The sequence below is a fragment of the Leptinotarsa decemlineata genome, unplaced genomic scaffold, assembly GCF_025532065.1.
Source record: "Leptinotarsa decemlineata unplaced genomic scaffold, Ldec_3_MD MMD2_tig00000035_RagTag_RagTag, whole genome shotgun sequence".
NCBI classification, from domain to species: Eukaryota; Metazoa; Arthropoda; class Insecta; order Coleoptera; family Chrysomelidae; genus Leptinotarsa; species Leptinotarsa decemlineata.
This window is the reverse complement of record NW_027412540.1, coordinates 7,160,575-7,174,900: the sequence shown is the minus strand read 5'-3', so window position 1 is coordinate 7,174,900 and position 14,326 is coordinate 7,160,575. Positions and strand designations below refer to the sequence as shown.

The 14,326-nt window shown below is 34.0% G+C and overlaps 1 protein-coding gene across 2 annotated transcripts in view; it reads right to left on the bottom strand.

The window, feature by feature from the left end:
- Window positions 1-14,326, bottom strand: part of sv (paired box protein shaven) — a 288,001-nt gene that overhangs the window by 219,887 nt on the left and 53,788 nt on the right. The gene's annotated exons all lie outside the window — the stretch shown is intronic.

The window sequence follows — 14,326 nt, the reverse complement described above, 5'->3', positions numbered from 1 at the left end:
GCCATTTCAAGATTTTAGTACATCCCTTATTTTAATGTTTTCGGAACTTATTAAAAGTATACATCTGATACTTTTTGGAGCCGATTAATCTTGACGAAGGGTTGAAGATAAGCGTTCCCAATCCGAATCTTTGACGAAGACAATTTGAGTATGGTCAAGTTCCGTGTAATAGAAATTTTATATATGACGTCGTGTGGCGTTTCCATAGAATTCCGTTACAAATGTTTGGAGTCCGAAATGAATGGAAAAAAGAAATTCTCGTGCATTTCAATATTGATATGGAAGTAATTGTTCAAAATAAATTTTTCTTTCATATAATCCAATGTTCATAGTTTCATCAAAGGGCTTTTTTTCAGTTTGTATATATGTAGAGATTATCTAAAAAAATACATATTTTTGACTATACATATTTTCTGTAAACAGAATTTCATAGAGAAATATGGGTTCACGTTGGTTAACTAGAGCAAGAACTCGTTACCAAAGAAATGAAAGATAAAATATATAAATCCACAAACATGCCTGTTTCTTTGGAAAAATAGACAATTATTCATAGAACTGGTACTGTTTTCTTGATAAAATTTATGGGTATCAATCGAATATATAGATATACATTTCCTTTTTCTTTTTATAATATTTTTCTGATTTGGTTGACAAGTAAATTGATATCTAGAAAAGAGCTGCCTTTTTTTTCAACCTCACATTTTTTTCATGACCTTTGTTTGAGAAGATATAATCATGAACTGAAAACTTGAAAATGATTCCAAGAAGCGGATAATTCCAAAATTGAGGATCTGGGATACTAACCCATACAATATTTTTGTATAGTAAGAAGTATAAGTTTTTGAAATACTATTGCAGTTTGAAAATCTATTCATCGGTGAATGGAGAATTATTATATTTATAGTATTCTAACAATCTGCACTGATAGCAGACAAGCCCTATTAGCCTTAAGCAGACAACGTGTTAACTCAGAGTGAAACCAAGATTTAGCCAAAACCTCAGTAGATAATAACATTATCCTGAGGTGGGTTAAAGGCACGCCGGGAGTAAAGGTAATCGCATTGCCGACTCTTTAGCCAAGGAAGCGACTGGACTAAGAATTGTAGGACCCAGTGGCATCTAAGGCCTGATGACTTCGACAATTGCGGAACTAGCCAAACTTCACACCCATACTCAATCCCTAAAGAGATGGGATGTAATAAAATGATGCAATCTTGTCGGGATCACCTTGGGCGACCCTGGGAAGCTGGCGCCGAATAAATATCTGGCGATGACCAGGAAAAATCTACGCTTAACAGTAGGATTTCTGTCTGGCCACTGTCAACTAACGGAACACCACCACAATATGGGCTAGTGGACACACCTCTATGCAGGATGTGTGAACAGGAAGATGAAACTGTCAGGCATGTCCTATGTGAATGTCAGGAGTTATCGTCAATAAGAGAGTGTGTGTTCGGCGAGTCTTGGCCTACACCTGCTGATATAAAGGAGATGTCTCCCGGAGATCTGTCCACCTTCCTGGAAAGGACAGGATGAACAATGACATAGGAGGACAATTCCTTGGGAGAATGTGCAATGGGTCACATGTGGCCTGAGTGCTGTGGGCCTACACTCACCCTTCCTACTCTATAGATATAGATACATATCTCTGGTATTCCAATCACAGGAATTTTGTTGAACGGTGAAGGATATATTTTGTTGCATATATATGTTTTGTTGCATTTCATAATGTGAGAGTTTGCCACCACACTATACTCATATTGAATCTAATATTCATCGATTGTGAGAAATTTCAAAGTTCCAGATGATTCCTCATGAGAATCCCAATTATTGAAAGGGGAAAAATTGTACTGAATTTCTACTTCGTTGACTACCACCTTTTCTGAACAGAAATGAAGTTTTTACATTGGAAGAGTTTTAAAATATTTCAAATTTTCAAAGCCAATTGTAAATCTTCAAATCAACTTCGTAGTTATATAATGAATAAAAATCTGGAGATTTAGTATCTGGAAAAATTTTCTAGTATTGAACAGTGTGTTTCAGAACAAACTTTCAAACAACTGTTCCTTGGAATGTGAACCAGATCATTTTCAATAAGGAAGCTCTGATAAATCAGTAAACATAATAGTCCATGTTCATAATTAACGTATGCAAACATTGCATGCTATTCTGTATACGGCGTTCTATATTTTCAATTAATTAATGCTAAATAACCAATCAGAGTGAAGATCGTTATCCGTTTATTAATACAGTCCTATTTGTCTAGTTTCAGCTCATGTTTGCGAGCTAATCAACTGAAGAAATCAGTTTTAATAAAGATTCCTTATCTACACGATAATTGTTTATAATTGAACATTCCCAGCGGACATATTTCGTACAGAATTCAGGTTTATTTCGCTATTAAAGTTAGTTTCAGGATCCACAATGACTATAAGGAGAGTAATGAAACTATATACCTAATGTTTTTGCTAACTTTCACTGTTGAAGATACATCAAACTTGACGAATATAGAACATTACAAGTGAGTGTACTCACTGGCAGCAAAAACTCGAGCAACATAGGCAAAAAAGTTGGTATTTGAAAATATCAAGTATGTGTTTTTAAAATTCATTCAACTGAGTAATTAAAGCTAGAACTGAAACACTTGGCGTAGATCAAAACAAGCACTGTTCCCAAACACTGCAAAACTGCAATACTCCAATACTCCAACCAAGTTGGCGTCTTCAGGAGACGCAGTAGGCAAATATGACAATAGAGTACCATTTTTGCTTATATGAATGTTATTGTTGTTAAGAGCTTTAGTGAGACGTGTTTCAAATGCGAAGTCGTGGAAAATTGTATACAATGCATTCCAGTTAATACGTTGATTGTATCATTATGATAACTTACTTTTAAGTTTTTTCCGTATTCAAAACATGACTTTTTTGTTTCTCTATTTCTTCAGAAACTAAAAAATGAAATGAAATGATATAGTCAACTTTATTAGATGTTGAAATATTTCAACATCAATTTGCGTGCCACTGTTTGGACAAATCTACTTCTGTTACCGTTTTTGAAGAAAATTAGGGATTACTAGCCTGAAACATCTAACAATTCGTTCCAGCAAAATTATCTACAATGGTTGCCATCATAAAATACCTGTTTCTCAATCAACATATGATGTGCAATAAACCTGGATTTTGATTTAAATGATGCAGAAGGCCTTCACAAAGTTCATGTTATTAGTTGAAATGAACAAAGATATATTTTGCCAATTCCGTAACAGAGCATTTTACGGTTCACGGATCTGGGGCATAATTTCAAACCAAAAATGCAAAATATGGCGAATAGAGCAACCGCTAACTATTAGGTTATGTTGTTGGTATCTAGTATAAGACCTCTGAAAAGTCTTTATGCATATTTGAACACATAAGGATTTTTTACAAGCGTGTTGAGTTCCAAGAGTTGACAGTTATTATAAGTTTTGGGATAGGTTTCATATGGAACCAACAATGTTATTTAATAGTAACTGTGTTATTGAATTTGAGCTTTGCTTCATAGAATAACGTATTATATCTGTTAGTTCGATTAATATCATTCAGTCATCTCATTTCCAACATCTTATAAAGTACGGTTTTATTTTGTCGTTGGAAATTGAGTAAAAAATGAAAATTACATTTCTTGTAATTTTTTGGGTTGAAAAATGCCAGAAGGTTGCATGAAGAATTTGAATTTTTTTTCAAATGAAATGTGTCATTCGGCCTTCATTGCCATCTATGATTTTTGACATAACATGAGGAGAGAATGGTTTATCCATACTGATAAATGCTAAAGTCACTCACTTAACACTTATTCATTCATCTCTGTTTCTACGTACTGGTAAGTCTAAGGAAGCTGAAATTTATTATTTGGGTGCTCGTTAGGTCTCAAATGCGCACTGATAAATAATTTTCAAATATACCAAAGCCGCATTCATAAAAATTTTGTATGTTGGTTTGTTTTATATTGTAGATGTGCAATAAGAAAGGATTTTTCAATATTCCAATCGGGGCGCCTGCCGCAGAAAAAAAAGGGGCGTCCATAAAACAAAATTATATTTTCATCACTGTTCCTTCATACTGGTATGCAGCATGTAATTTGAGTGAGTATTTGAAATATATTACAGATTCAAAATGCAGGAAAATGCAGTTACTTATATATCGCTGTTTCAAGAGTAACCTCTGAAGGAAACATGTTGATATTGTCTACTGACAATGTATATCAACACATTTTGTAGTATATTCATAATCAGCATTGCACCCGTACGGAGCCGGGGCGGTCGCTAGTTCTTACATAGGAATGCGTTCCCTTCAACACCAATGTCGAAGAATTGTTTTTCTTACTGTATATGTCTTCATGATCAACATCATCATCAACGTATTGATGAAATCTTGAATACAGGTAGAATTTTATAGACAGCTAAAATATAATGTCATCCAATCAACCAAAAATTTCACTGTTTTCCAAAAAAATGGATTCTTCTGGGTAATTAAAATATCTTCAGACATCTAGATAAGTATTACATATAGCACCCACGCCCTATTCAAGTTATGTGCTTACCAGAACCTGGTCACAGCGTAGTCAGGTGTCAGTCGACTCTTGCAAATCTAAAACACATTCATACTTTCATAGTTTGCTTACCTTAATTGATAACGTAATTAATGTTTTCCATGCCGAACGTCTTACGAAAATTATTGTCTGTCTATTTTTACACGAAAGTAATTAAGCTGTACATAACTTGTCTTGTAAAGGGATAGTAAAAATGCACATGATTGAATACAAGCTGTTAACAACCATACATTAATTTCGAACGAGATTGTGAATGAAATCAAACCGGCAGCGGGATGGTCAACGTCCATTTCATACTCTGCGAAAATATGTTCATATACTTCACAACAATTGCTTTCGATTTCAATTATTTCGATACTTGTAGTGGAACGAAAACTCACTTTTTGAGCATTTACGAAAATGATACCAGTAGAAACGTTCAGCTTTTGAGAAATTATCGTTTCTCATCACTGGTTTACTCATAATTTTGCAAAAGTGCATTTGACGATCTAAGTCGATTAGTTCTTGCACTGATCCAATTTATAATGAATAGAACCAAACCATTTTCTTGAAATGCTGTTACCAATGTCAGGATGCTGTTGGTAGAATAGTCAATTTGCTCATTCATTACATTCCTAATGACGTTCAATAATTTCCATCCTTTTGGTAATTGACTACCCCATGAGTGATACATTGAAAAGGTTATAAAAAAATTTTCGAATACTTCATTACAATGTACAAGACATACTTTTGAAAGTGCAGCAGCAATGGATTAGGGAAGAAAACTCATTTCTTTAAAAAAAATGGAAAATGACATGACTCCTTAGAGAGTTTTAGGCTTTCAAACGGTTTTAGGTCAAAACTGTATCTTCCACAAATGATTCAATATTTATCGTGTGTCTAGGTAAAATTGATGTATATTATTATACTTTCATTTCATAACTCTGACATTCCATGATATTGCAAACAAATAATATCAAAAAGTCCAGTGAAGACATGATATAATTCAGAGCGAGATTTCAAAAAACAGCTACTTTGGTGAAATAGTAAAATGATTTTTGATTCTGATGAGGAATCATAAATGAAAATGATAGTATGATAATACGTATTTCCAAAAACTACAAAGTTGTATACAATAGTAGTTAATGACACCTCCCACAGAATGAATAGAACACACCATTGGAATCAGTGTACCTGATTTATGTATGGTATGATCTGCTAAGTTCAGTTATATGAAAGGATTGCAATCGAAAAAAAACTTGAAAATGAGGAAAATGATTAAAAAACTAAAAATAAGTAATCTCCTACTTCAGACAGAAAACACATTGTCGATTGTGGGAGAAAATGTATTTTTCGTTTCAATTGTCAAAACAAAAGTGAAGACGAAAATAAAGGAAATAATAATTCTGTCAGTAGCCTACTGCCGAAGCCAATAAATATGTCGATATCCATATCTTTCTCTTTGATCAAATTAGTTGAATAACAGAATGACAAAAAGTGTATTTGCTATCAGTATAACTACTTGTGTATATTTTCGTTCTATACGTTTCGTATAGTGTCCCGAGCAAAATATCCTCATGATTTTTACCTATATTTTTGAGTTTTCTGTGTTAACGTTTCAGCTAGATTTTTATGACAGGTATTATTTCTCACTTATTCTATTCGTATTTTTATGTTTTATACTCCATATTCTGTATTTATGAAGCTGTCTAAGATTTAGTAAACCGGTTTTTTAGAAAATGCTTTCACTTGAATATTTATAAACATCATAATTTTCAACAAAACCTTTTACAGTACTTTAATTTGCTTCAAATGTTTTTGTAAACAATTTTAGAATTTTGCTGCGTTGTTCGAGATTGAGCATTTTTTCACTAGGATTTCCGTGTGAATATTCCACTCCAGCTGCCAATCAATTTCTATTTCTGAGGAGCGTCTGCACCTTCAATATATATGCTTCTATTTTTTAAATTCCCAATTGTGCGTTGATGCAAATACGGAACAGAACTCTTATTACGACTCTTCTGAAAATATACCCTTTCAATTTAAAGGTATATGTATCTTATTTTCCATAATTCGTTTTTTATCAAACAACTTTTTTATGGTGATCAAATCCCGTTCATGTTACTCCTTAATTTCCATCCACATGCCTATCGAATACTAAATAACTCTATCATCAGAAAATGATGAAATCAGACCATTCGAAATGGGCTTCATCACTGGTCCAAGTATGGTTCCTTGGGAAATTCCGATTTTCACTTTTCTTGGTTCACTTGGAATATTGTTTATGTTGACCCACTAGAGTCTATTAATTAATCGTAAATGAAGATCCGCAGAAAGTGTTTGTGATGAAAAACTTTCATTGTCAGATAAGAGTACCTGAAGTAGTCAATTTTTCGCAGGCTTCGACTTTTTAGAAATCGTTTTTTCCGAAGTGTACCCAAGTGATATATTTTTTTTAAATTAAGCCGGATATTTACCAAGATTGATTTTTGAACATTCTGTTTTTTCATCCATCGTCTTTTCAATTTAAATACCGCTGAACTGGTACATTGTAGTTTTGCGATTATTATGCAGCTGAACTATTGCAGGCAGCCAATTGAGTGGAAGATATGCACAGAACCAGAATTTGTAGGTGTAGCTGTGGCGTACTGTGCGTGATCGAGTCGCAATGACCGGAGTCGTTATAGACGACCTGTAACTCCCCTGTTATGCAACCGTTGCACTCGTGTGTCAACATCGTTTTGCTATCAATCAACTTTGACGTTACAAGCGGTCGGGGGCGTCCGTCGATACTTGGTAATTATTTCTTGCAATTAGGCATTCAATACCTTCATTACCTCTGGCAAAATATTACCAATATGTTCTGTGTATAATTAAATCGTTACATGGAGTAACTGAAAAGGTAAAAATCTCTGTACGAACGTATAGTTTTTTGTATGGTAATAATAGATTTATTAGAATCTTTTCAATAAGTTGTATCCCCTACGCTTGGTGTGTATTTATAACTGAATTTAAGTGCATGTATCAAGGTGGTTCCAGAAGTACATGGCCTGATCTAGAGATGGCGGTAGTTATTTGAAAAATATCACAGTATTAGAAAGTTTACAATATATAAAGCATATGTTTCAAGTTTGAAGACGCTGCGTATTTGTTTGGCAGCCATCAATAGGGAACGTTTTCGGTGAGTTTGTGAAAATGAAGAAAATTGTTCATCGTTTTGTGGTACAATACTTCAATTTGAAAGGCCTCAAGCCCAACCAATATAAAAGCTGAACCTAATTTTACACTGTGTGACCCTGCTCCTTTGTTCACAATTATAAAAAACTGCGGCTTCGTTCGGTACTTAAACTGTCCATTTGACCACGGCTATCAGCCACGAATTTGTTCTCTTCAATTAAGATATAAAGAAGACACAAGGCCCAAAATCAGAACGGAACAGTGCTCTTTGTACATGCAACTGAATAATGTATTTCAAAACTGTTGCATCTACGATCCAATACCAAACAGCCATAGATTTTGCCTGTATTAATACATAGGTTTAACTTTTGAACTCCTGTTCTAAGAACAACCCTGAGGAAGTAATGACGAAGGAAACTCTTTTGATGAAGTCGATAAAAAATTTTAACCACAAATATCGAAAACGGAAAGACTCGGGAAAATACTGAAAATTGTAGGTATATGAATTATCATATTTTGATTGTATATTTGTTTTCTGAACTTTTATTAATTCAAATAACAGATTTTGAAAATGAAAATCATTTGCTAAGCACAGCAATCACAACCTCATCTTTTTTGGGAAAGAAAGATTTTGGCTTTCTACAACTCCTTCTTCTACAACTTCCCAAAAAAAAAATTTGGGAATCTTCCAGACTGGAAAAAAGCCCCCCTGAAACAGCTACTTTCATGTGAACATTGAATTACACGAAAGCAAAATTCTTTCGAAACAAATACTTTTTTATGAACATTGAATTATACAATACACCTTTTCCTCTACTCAGTTTGTATTCCAAAAATTCTTTATGGAATTGAATCAGATATCATTCATAGGATTCCTACACAATATACTAAATGAAAGGTGGAAATTTCACTTACATGGAACACTGTCATCCTCACTGGTAGACATCGATGTTTCACCGTAAGACATTTGCCTTAGGGCTCTTCAATACTAATCTGGATAACATTTTAAGAAAAAACACATAATGAATTCATAAATTACTACTTTATGTCACGGAATGAATTTAATCTATTCATGTCATCGATGACATCGTATTGACATTTATTCGCCTATTTGAATCCCAGACAAAAGAATCTTGTTTTTTGTTTTTATCAAGATGGCGTAGTAGAAAGCCAAAAAGATTTTTTCCCTAAACATTAATTACTCCCTACAATATAACTCTTTCAATTTGAGCTTCATCATTTTCTGAATTTTCAATTTCACATCTTCATGCGATTATCTCCCAGATATTTGGATCAGGTACTGTATTTATTTCTATTTTGAAATTGCCAATCTTTGGATACACCAAAAAATTGATGATTCATTTCTTTCAATGCCACTGACTGATTTTGGGTTTCTTAGAATAATTTCAACTACATGTAATTGGAAATATTCTGTCCCATTTGTTCCGAAGTACTCTTCAACATATGATTCCATTCTGACCAGAAGAACCAGATAATCAGGTCATCATTAAGGCCATGTAAGACAGAACTTATTTTTACACGCTTTATATTAGCTTCACCTGTATATATGTATGTATGTATGTATGTATGTATGTATGTATGTATGTATGTATGTATGTATGTATATATGTACGTATGTACGTATGTACGTATGTACGTATGTACGTATGTATGTATGTATGTATGTATGTATGTATGTATGATTGTTTGTATGCATGTTTGTGTGTAACTCTCAAGATCGCGATCTGTATTGACAGAATTATCGGCATTATTGCTTGATCTATTCGCGTGCAGATGGCGCTGTTCGTAACTTGTTTGATATTTCTTAATCTATTCGCGGGCAGATGGCGGTGTACGTAACTATCAATTATTGCTTGATCTATTTGCGAACAGATGGCGCTGTACGTAACTATTCATTATTGCAATCAAATCAAATCAAAATGTACTTTATTGTTGAAGATGAAACCTCATTGACAAAGTGTTACTATTCTAAGAAATATAAGATACACAACTTAAAAGATATTGTCGAAGATATAATAATGACCTCAAACCAATGCTCAAACTTTATTGTGATGTTTGAGAGGAATTTTATGCCGTCTTCGTGCGCCGTCTGTTAAAGATTTATAATACTAGTCACTAGAACTTTTTTGAAGAACATCGAACTAAAAAGTTCAAAATAATTTTTTTTAATAAGCTTAAAACAATAACGAACGAAAATACTAGTATTATTGTGAAAAAAACGTGGGCGCTTTGTGCCATATTTTTATATTTCAAGCGCACGTCGCTTTTTTCACAATAATACTAGTATTTTTCGTTCGTTATTGTTTCAAGCTTATTTTGAAAAAATTATTTTTAACTTTTTAGTTCGATGTTTTTCAAAGGCGTGTTTTTTAAACTATATTCATTATATCGAGTTCTGCATAATCCACTTCAATGGAACTATGTAGTGGGAATCACACATTCAAACAAGCATGCGATATGTATCTCAAGTGGATCTTTTTGATATCACATTGGTAGATACAAACATGTTTCAAACCATAAACAATATTTTGGAAAATTATAGAACTTCCAATTCCAACAAAACTATATCAAGAAATATAATCGTGAAAGAATAATCTAAGTGAACATTTTCTGCAAAATATCATGCTATATAGATTGGTCCATTGAAACAAACGGCATCAGTAGGTAGTAGGAAAGTCTGCAATTTACAGCGCTAGCTTCGATTGCGGAGTGGACATGTGTAATAGCGTTGCGGACAAGGTGTTACCTTATAAATGTTGACATGCAAATTATTTACGAACCACTGCAACTCTTATTTGTTTTTGTTTCAGGTCTACAAATTGATTTCTCAATTGACTGAACCGGACTCCCTACACATTTAATAACGCCATTCAAATCGATTAAATTCGTAAATCAAAGTTTTTCATAGATAGTAATGTCCATAATTGAATACTAATTGGGTCAAAAATGCCTTTTCAATACATTTGTTTTTATGTAAATCGATAGATTCATTTGGTTTTATAATGCTATTCAACGCCGTTGATTATTTATATTGATGCTGTATCGATAATCTGTTGGTTACTTAATTAGCTTGTGCATTCCTGAGCACCTGGATCTATCCCAATAATTTACCACGTGAGGAACAACTAGATGTTTATTGAAGATTGTTTACAATTAATCACTTGCCATGCCACGACCGCTTATTTTCGTTGGTATTTGATTAGTTTATTAACTTATAGTAAAATACTGTACGGGGAATTGATGCGAATTTTGAAAATTTGAAAGAAATACCTGAAATAACAAACTTGCCAGAAATTGCCTTATACAGGGCGTTTTCAGGAGGAATTAGAGAATAAATGACAACCTTAATAAAGGATGGAAATTATTGAGATGAAAACGAAGTTCACTTTTATAATAATGATTTTATGCTGGACATAATTTTATCAAAAGTAATCAAATAGAGCAATACTGAATCAGAAGACTGAAACTCATTTCAAAAAACTTTCACAGATATTCCATTAAAAAAACCAGAAATGATCTCAAGAATAAATTAGTAGCATAACATTTTGAGGGTCTAGTCCACTATTGTCATATCATCAAATTTCATCAAAAAGACAGAAATAATTCCAATGTAAAGAAGTAGATATACACAAAATTTCATTGAAAACTATGAAATAACTGAAGCGATGAATTGTAAAAAATGTGTCACTTCAGAAAATCCATTTCCTTGTCGAATGCTGTGCATTCACTTAAATAACTAATAATAGGAAAATCAGTATCAAGATACGCGCTATTTGAAAAAGTTCTGCTAAAATTTGTGTGGAAATTGAATTCCACAAAACTTCGTGAATATATCATTGCGGAGTATGCACGACTCAGTGAAGAAATTGCAGTTTGTTCGACATTTACCCAATTGCTGTTGTGAAGTAACTCTCGATATTCATAACAGAAGACAAGAAATGTTTTGTTCGCAGACACGCTTGTGAATTATTTCAAACGGATTACGTATAACTAACCAAATAAAATTTGGCCAAAAGACGTTATGAAATCATTACCAAGTACCAATAGATTACGACCGTGACAGAAGGAAACCACTTGTTTCATTGGAAATGAAATATTTTGATCTATAGAATCACCCGATTATAAAAAGTTGATTAAAAATTCACCTACATGTTTCAGGGGATTACTCAATGCATAACTTTATTTACACCGTTATCAGTTTTTCATTATTTTCTCTTCACCGATTTAACGTTTCTCAAAAGTGGTATTGAAATGTTATAGGGGCGCTGAAATTATTGTGTGACTTTTGATGGAGATCACGTTGATGGATGAAGTCAATTTTAAACAATGAAAAAACGCATTTTTTTCCTTAGGCCCGGGGCTTTTCAGCCCAGGTGATTAATTATATTCTTCCAGAACTTGGTATACAGGAATGTGTATGATGTCTCAGAGCTTATTGAATTTGCCATTGTTGTATATGTTACCGGTCAAACCCGATTTTAGGCCAAACTAGTTTTACCTAGGCTAAACTAGTTTATCCTATATGCGATCGGATAAACCGGTACAGACTAGGCGAAACGGGTCTGTCCTAATGATGATAGGAGAAACTAGTTTAACCCAGGAGGAACTGGTTGGGCCTAATATGAATAAGTACACTTCAGGATAAACTAGTTTGGCCTAGGATGAACTGGTTGGGCCTTATATGAATAGGTACACTTCAGGATAAACTAGTTTGGCCTAGTCTATTCTATGCTAACAGGGACAAATTAAGCGAGTAGGTACGTGTCGAGACCTGTGCATTCTGGGATCCCCCGATCGTATTTCTCACGTCGTCGCTTGCCCAGTTACGCTCATTCTGCTTTGAATTGAGGACGTGTTAGTTGATACTCGTGTTTTGAAAAGATAAAAGTATATTTTTTCGGTTTTGTTTTATGTTATCATGGATGAGCCTTCTACATCTAGTAGACAAGCAGATCAAATAAAGTGGAGAGAAAAGTTTGTAGCAGACATTGCGGAAAGTGAAAAGAAAAAGTCTTCTCATTATAATTTGTTGTTATCAAATTAATATTCGGAACTGGTTGAACAAGTGGAAGGTGTGGAAGGTGTCGGAAAAAAGGACACCTTTACAACAAAGACGACTCAAACGATTTGGTGTGCTAAAAATAGGAGATGTAAAAAAACTAATAGCACGGAGGAAAGGGAATATAAAATACTATCTACAGGCTGATGAGCTTTATGATGTGATTGACGCAGCTCATGTGGCGGTTGGACATGGAGGACGAGACAGAATGTTAGCCGAGACATCAAAAAAATATGCTGATATCACAAAAGAAATTATAAGCCTCTATTTATTAATGTGTGATGTATGTCAACAAAAGAAGACAAAAAAGAAGAGAGGACTAGTTTCAAAGCCGATTCTTCACTCTGAAATGAATAGCAGATGCCAGGTGGATTTGATCGATTTTCAGACACAACCTGATGAACAATTCAAATTTATTATGGTTTACCAAGACCTTATAACAAAATTTGTTCTTCTGCGTGCGTTAACATCTAAGAGAGCGGCAGAAGTGGCCTACTACCTGAATGATATATTTCTAACTATAGGAGCACCATGCATTCTCCAATCTGACAATGGTAGAGAATTTGTCAATAATGTGATTAGTGAGCTCGCAACTCTTTGGCCAGAACTTAAAATTGTGCATGGAAAACCAAGGCACAGTCAAAGTCAGGGTTCCGTTGAACGCGCTAATCAAGATTTAGAGAACATGATAAGTTCTTGGCTGAAGGACAAAAATTCAGCGAAATGGTCGGAGGGTTTAAGATATGTCCAGTTTATGAAAAACCGTGCCTTTCACTCAGGAATAAAACAATCGCCTTACAAGGCCTCATTCGGGATAGAGCCTAGAGTAGGACTTTCGACTTCATCGTTACAGCAAAATATAATAAATGATCTTCAGGATGAGGACGACCTCAGAAAAGTTATCGAAGATGATTCGAATAGTAACCATAGTGAAGTTGGAGATGGCAGCGTTGTGGAAATTGATACACAGAACATTAAAGATGCTAGAATAACGGCGGCAAAAAATCTTAAAAAACAAGCAAAAAAATTAAGCTTCTTCCGACAAATCCCATCCACCTGCCAACATTGGAGACAATGTAACTATACCAATTCCAGACGTAGACAAAGGCAGAGGTGATCTCAGAAACATTATTGGGGTTATTCTTCGGAAAAACGATGAGGACCTTCATAAAGTTGGCACCAAACATGGTGTATTGCAGAAATTATATTGCAGGTACAGATTTTTTGCTCACTGTATTTCTAAAGCCCATTTTAATAATACTTATTTCAAATAGACTTATACTTCAATGTCGACATTACCATATTTTTCTGGTGATTTAAAAATATTAGTTTTGAGTTGTTTTTTTCTTTCAGAACTGAATTCGATATTTGCATTCAGAAATTCTTAAACGTAGGTGATGTTGACCAAGATACTGAAATATCTCTGAGGACTGCAGCCACTAAACATTCAGTTGGTTCAGGGCAAGGTTTCGTAAGGTGCAGCTACGTAAAAAAATGTTTGAC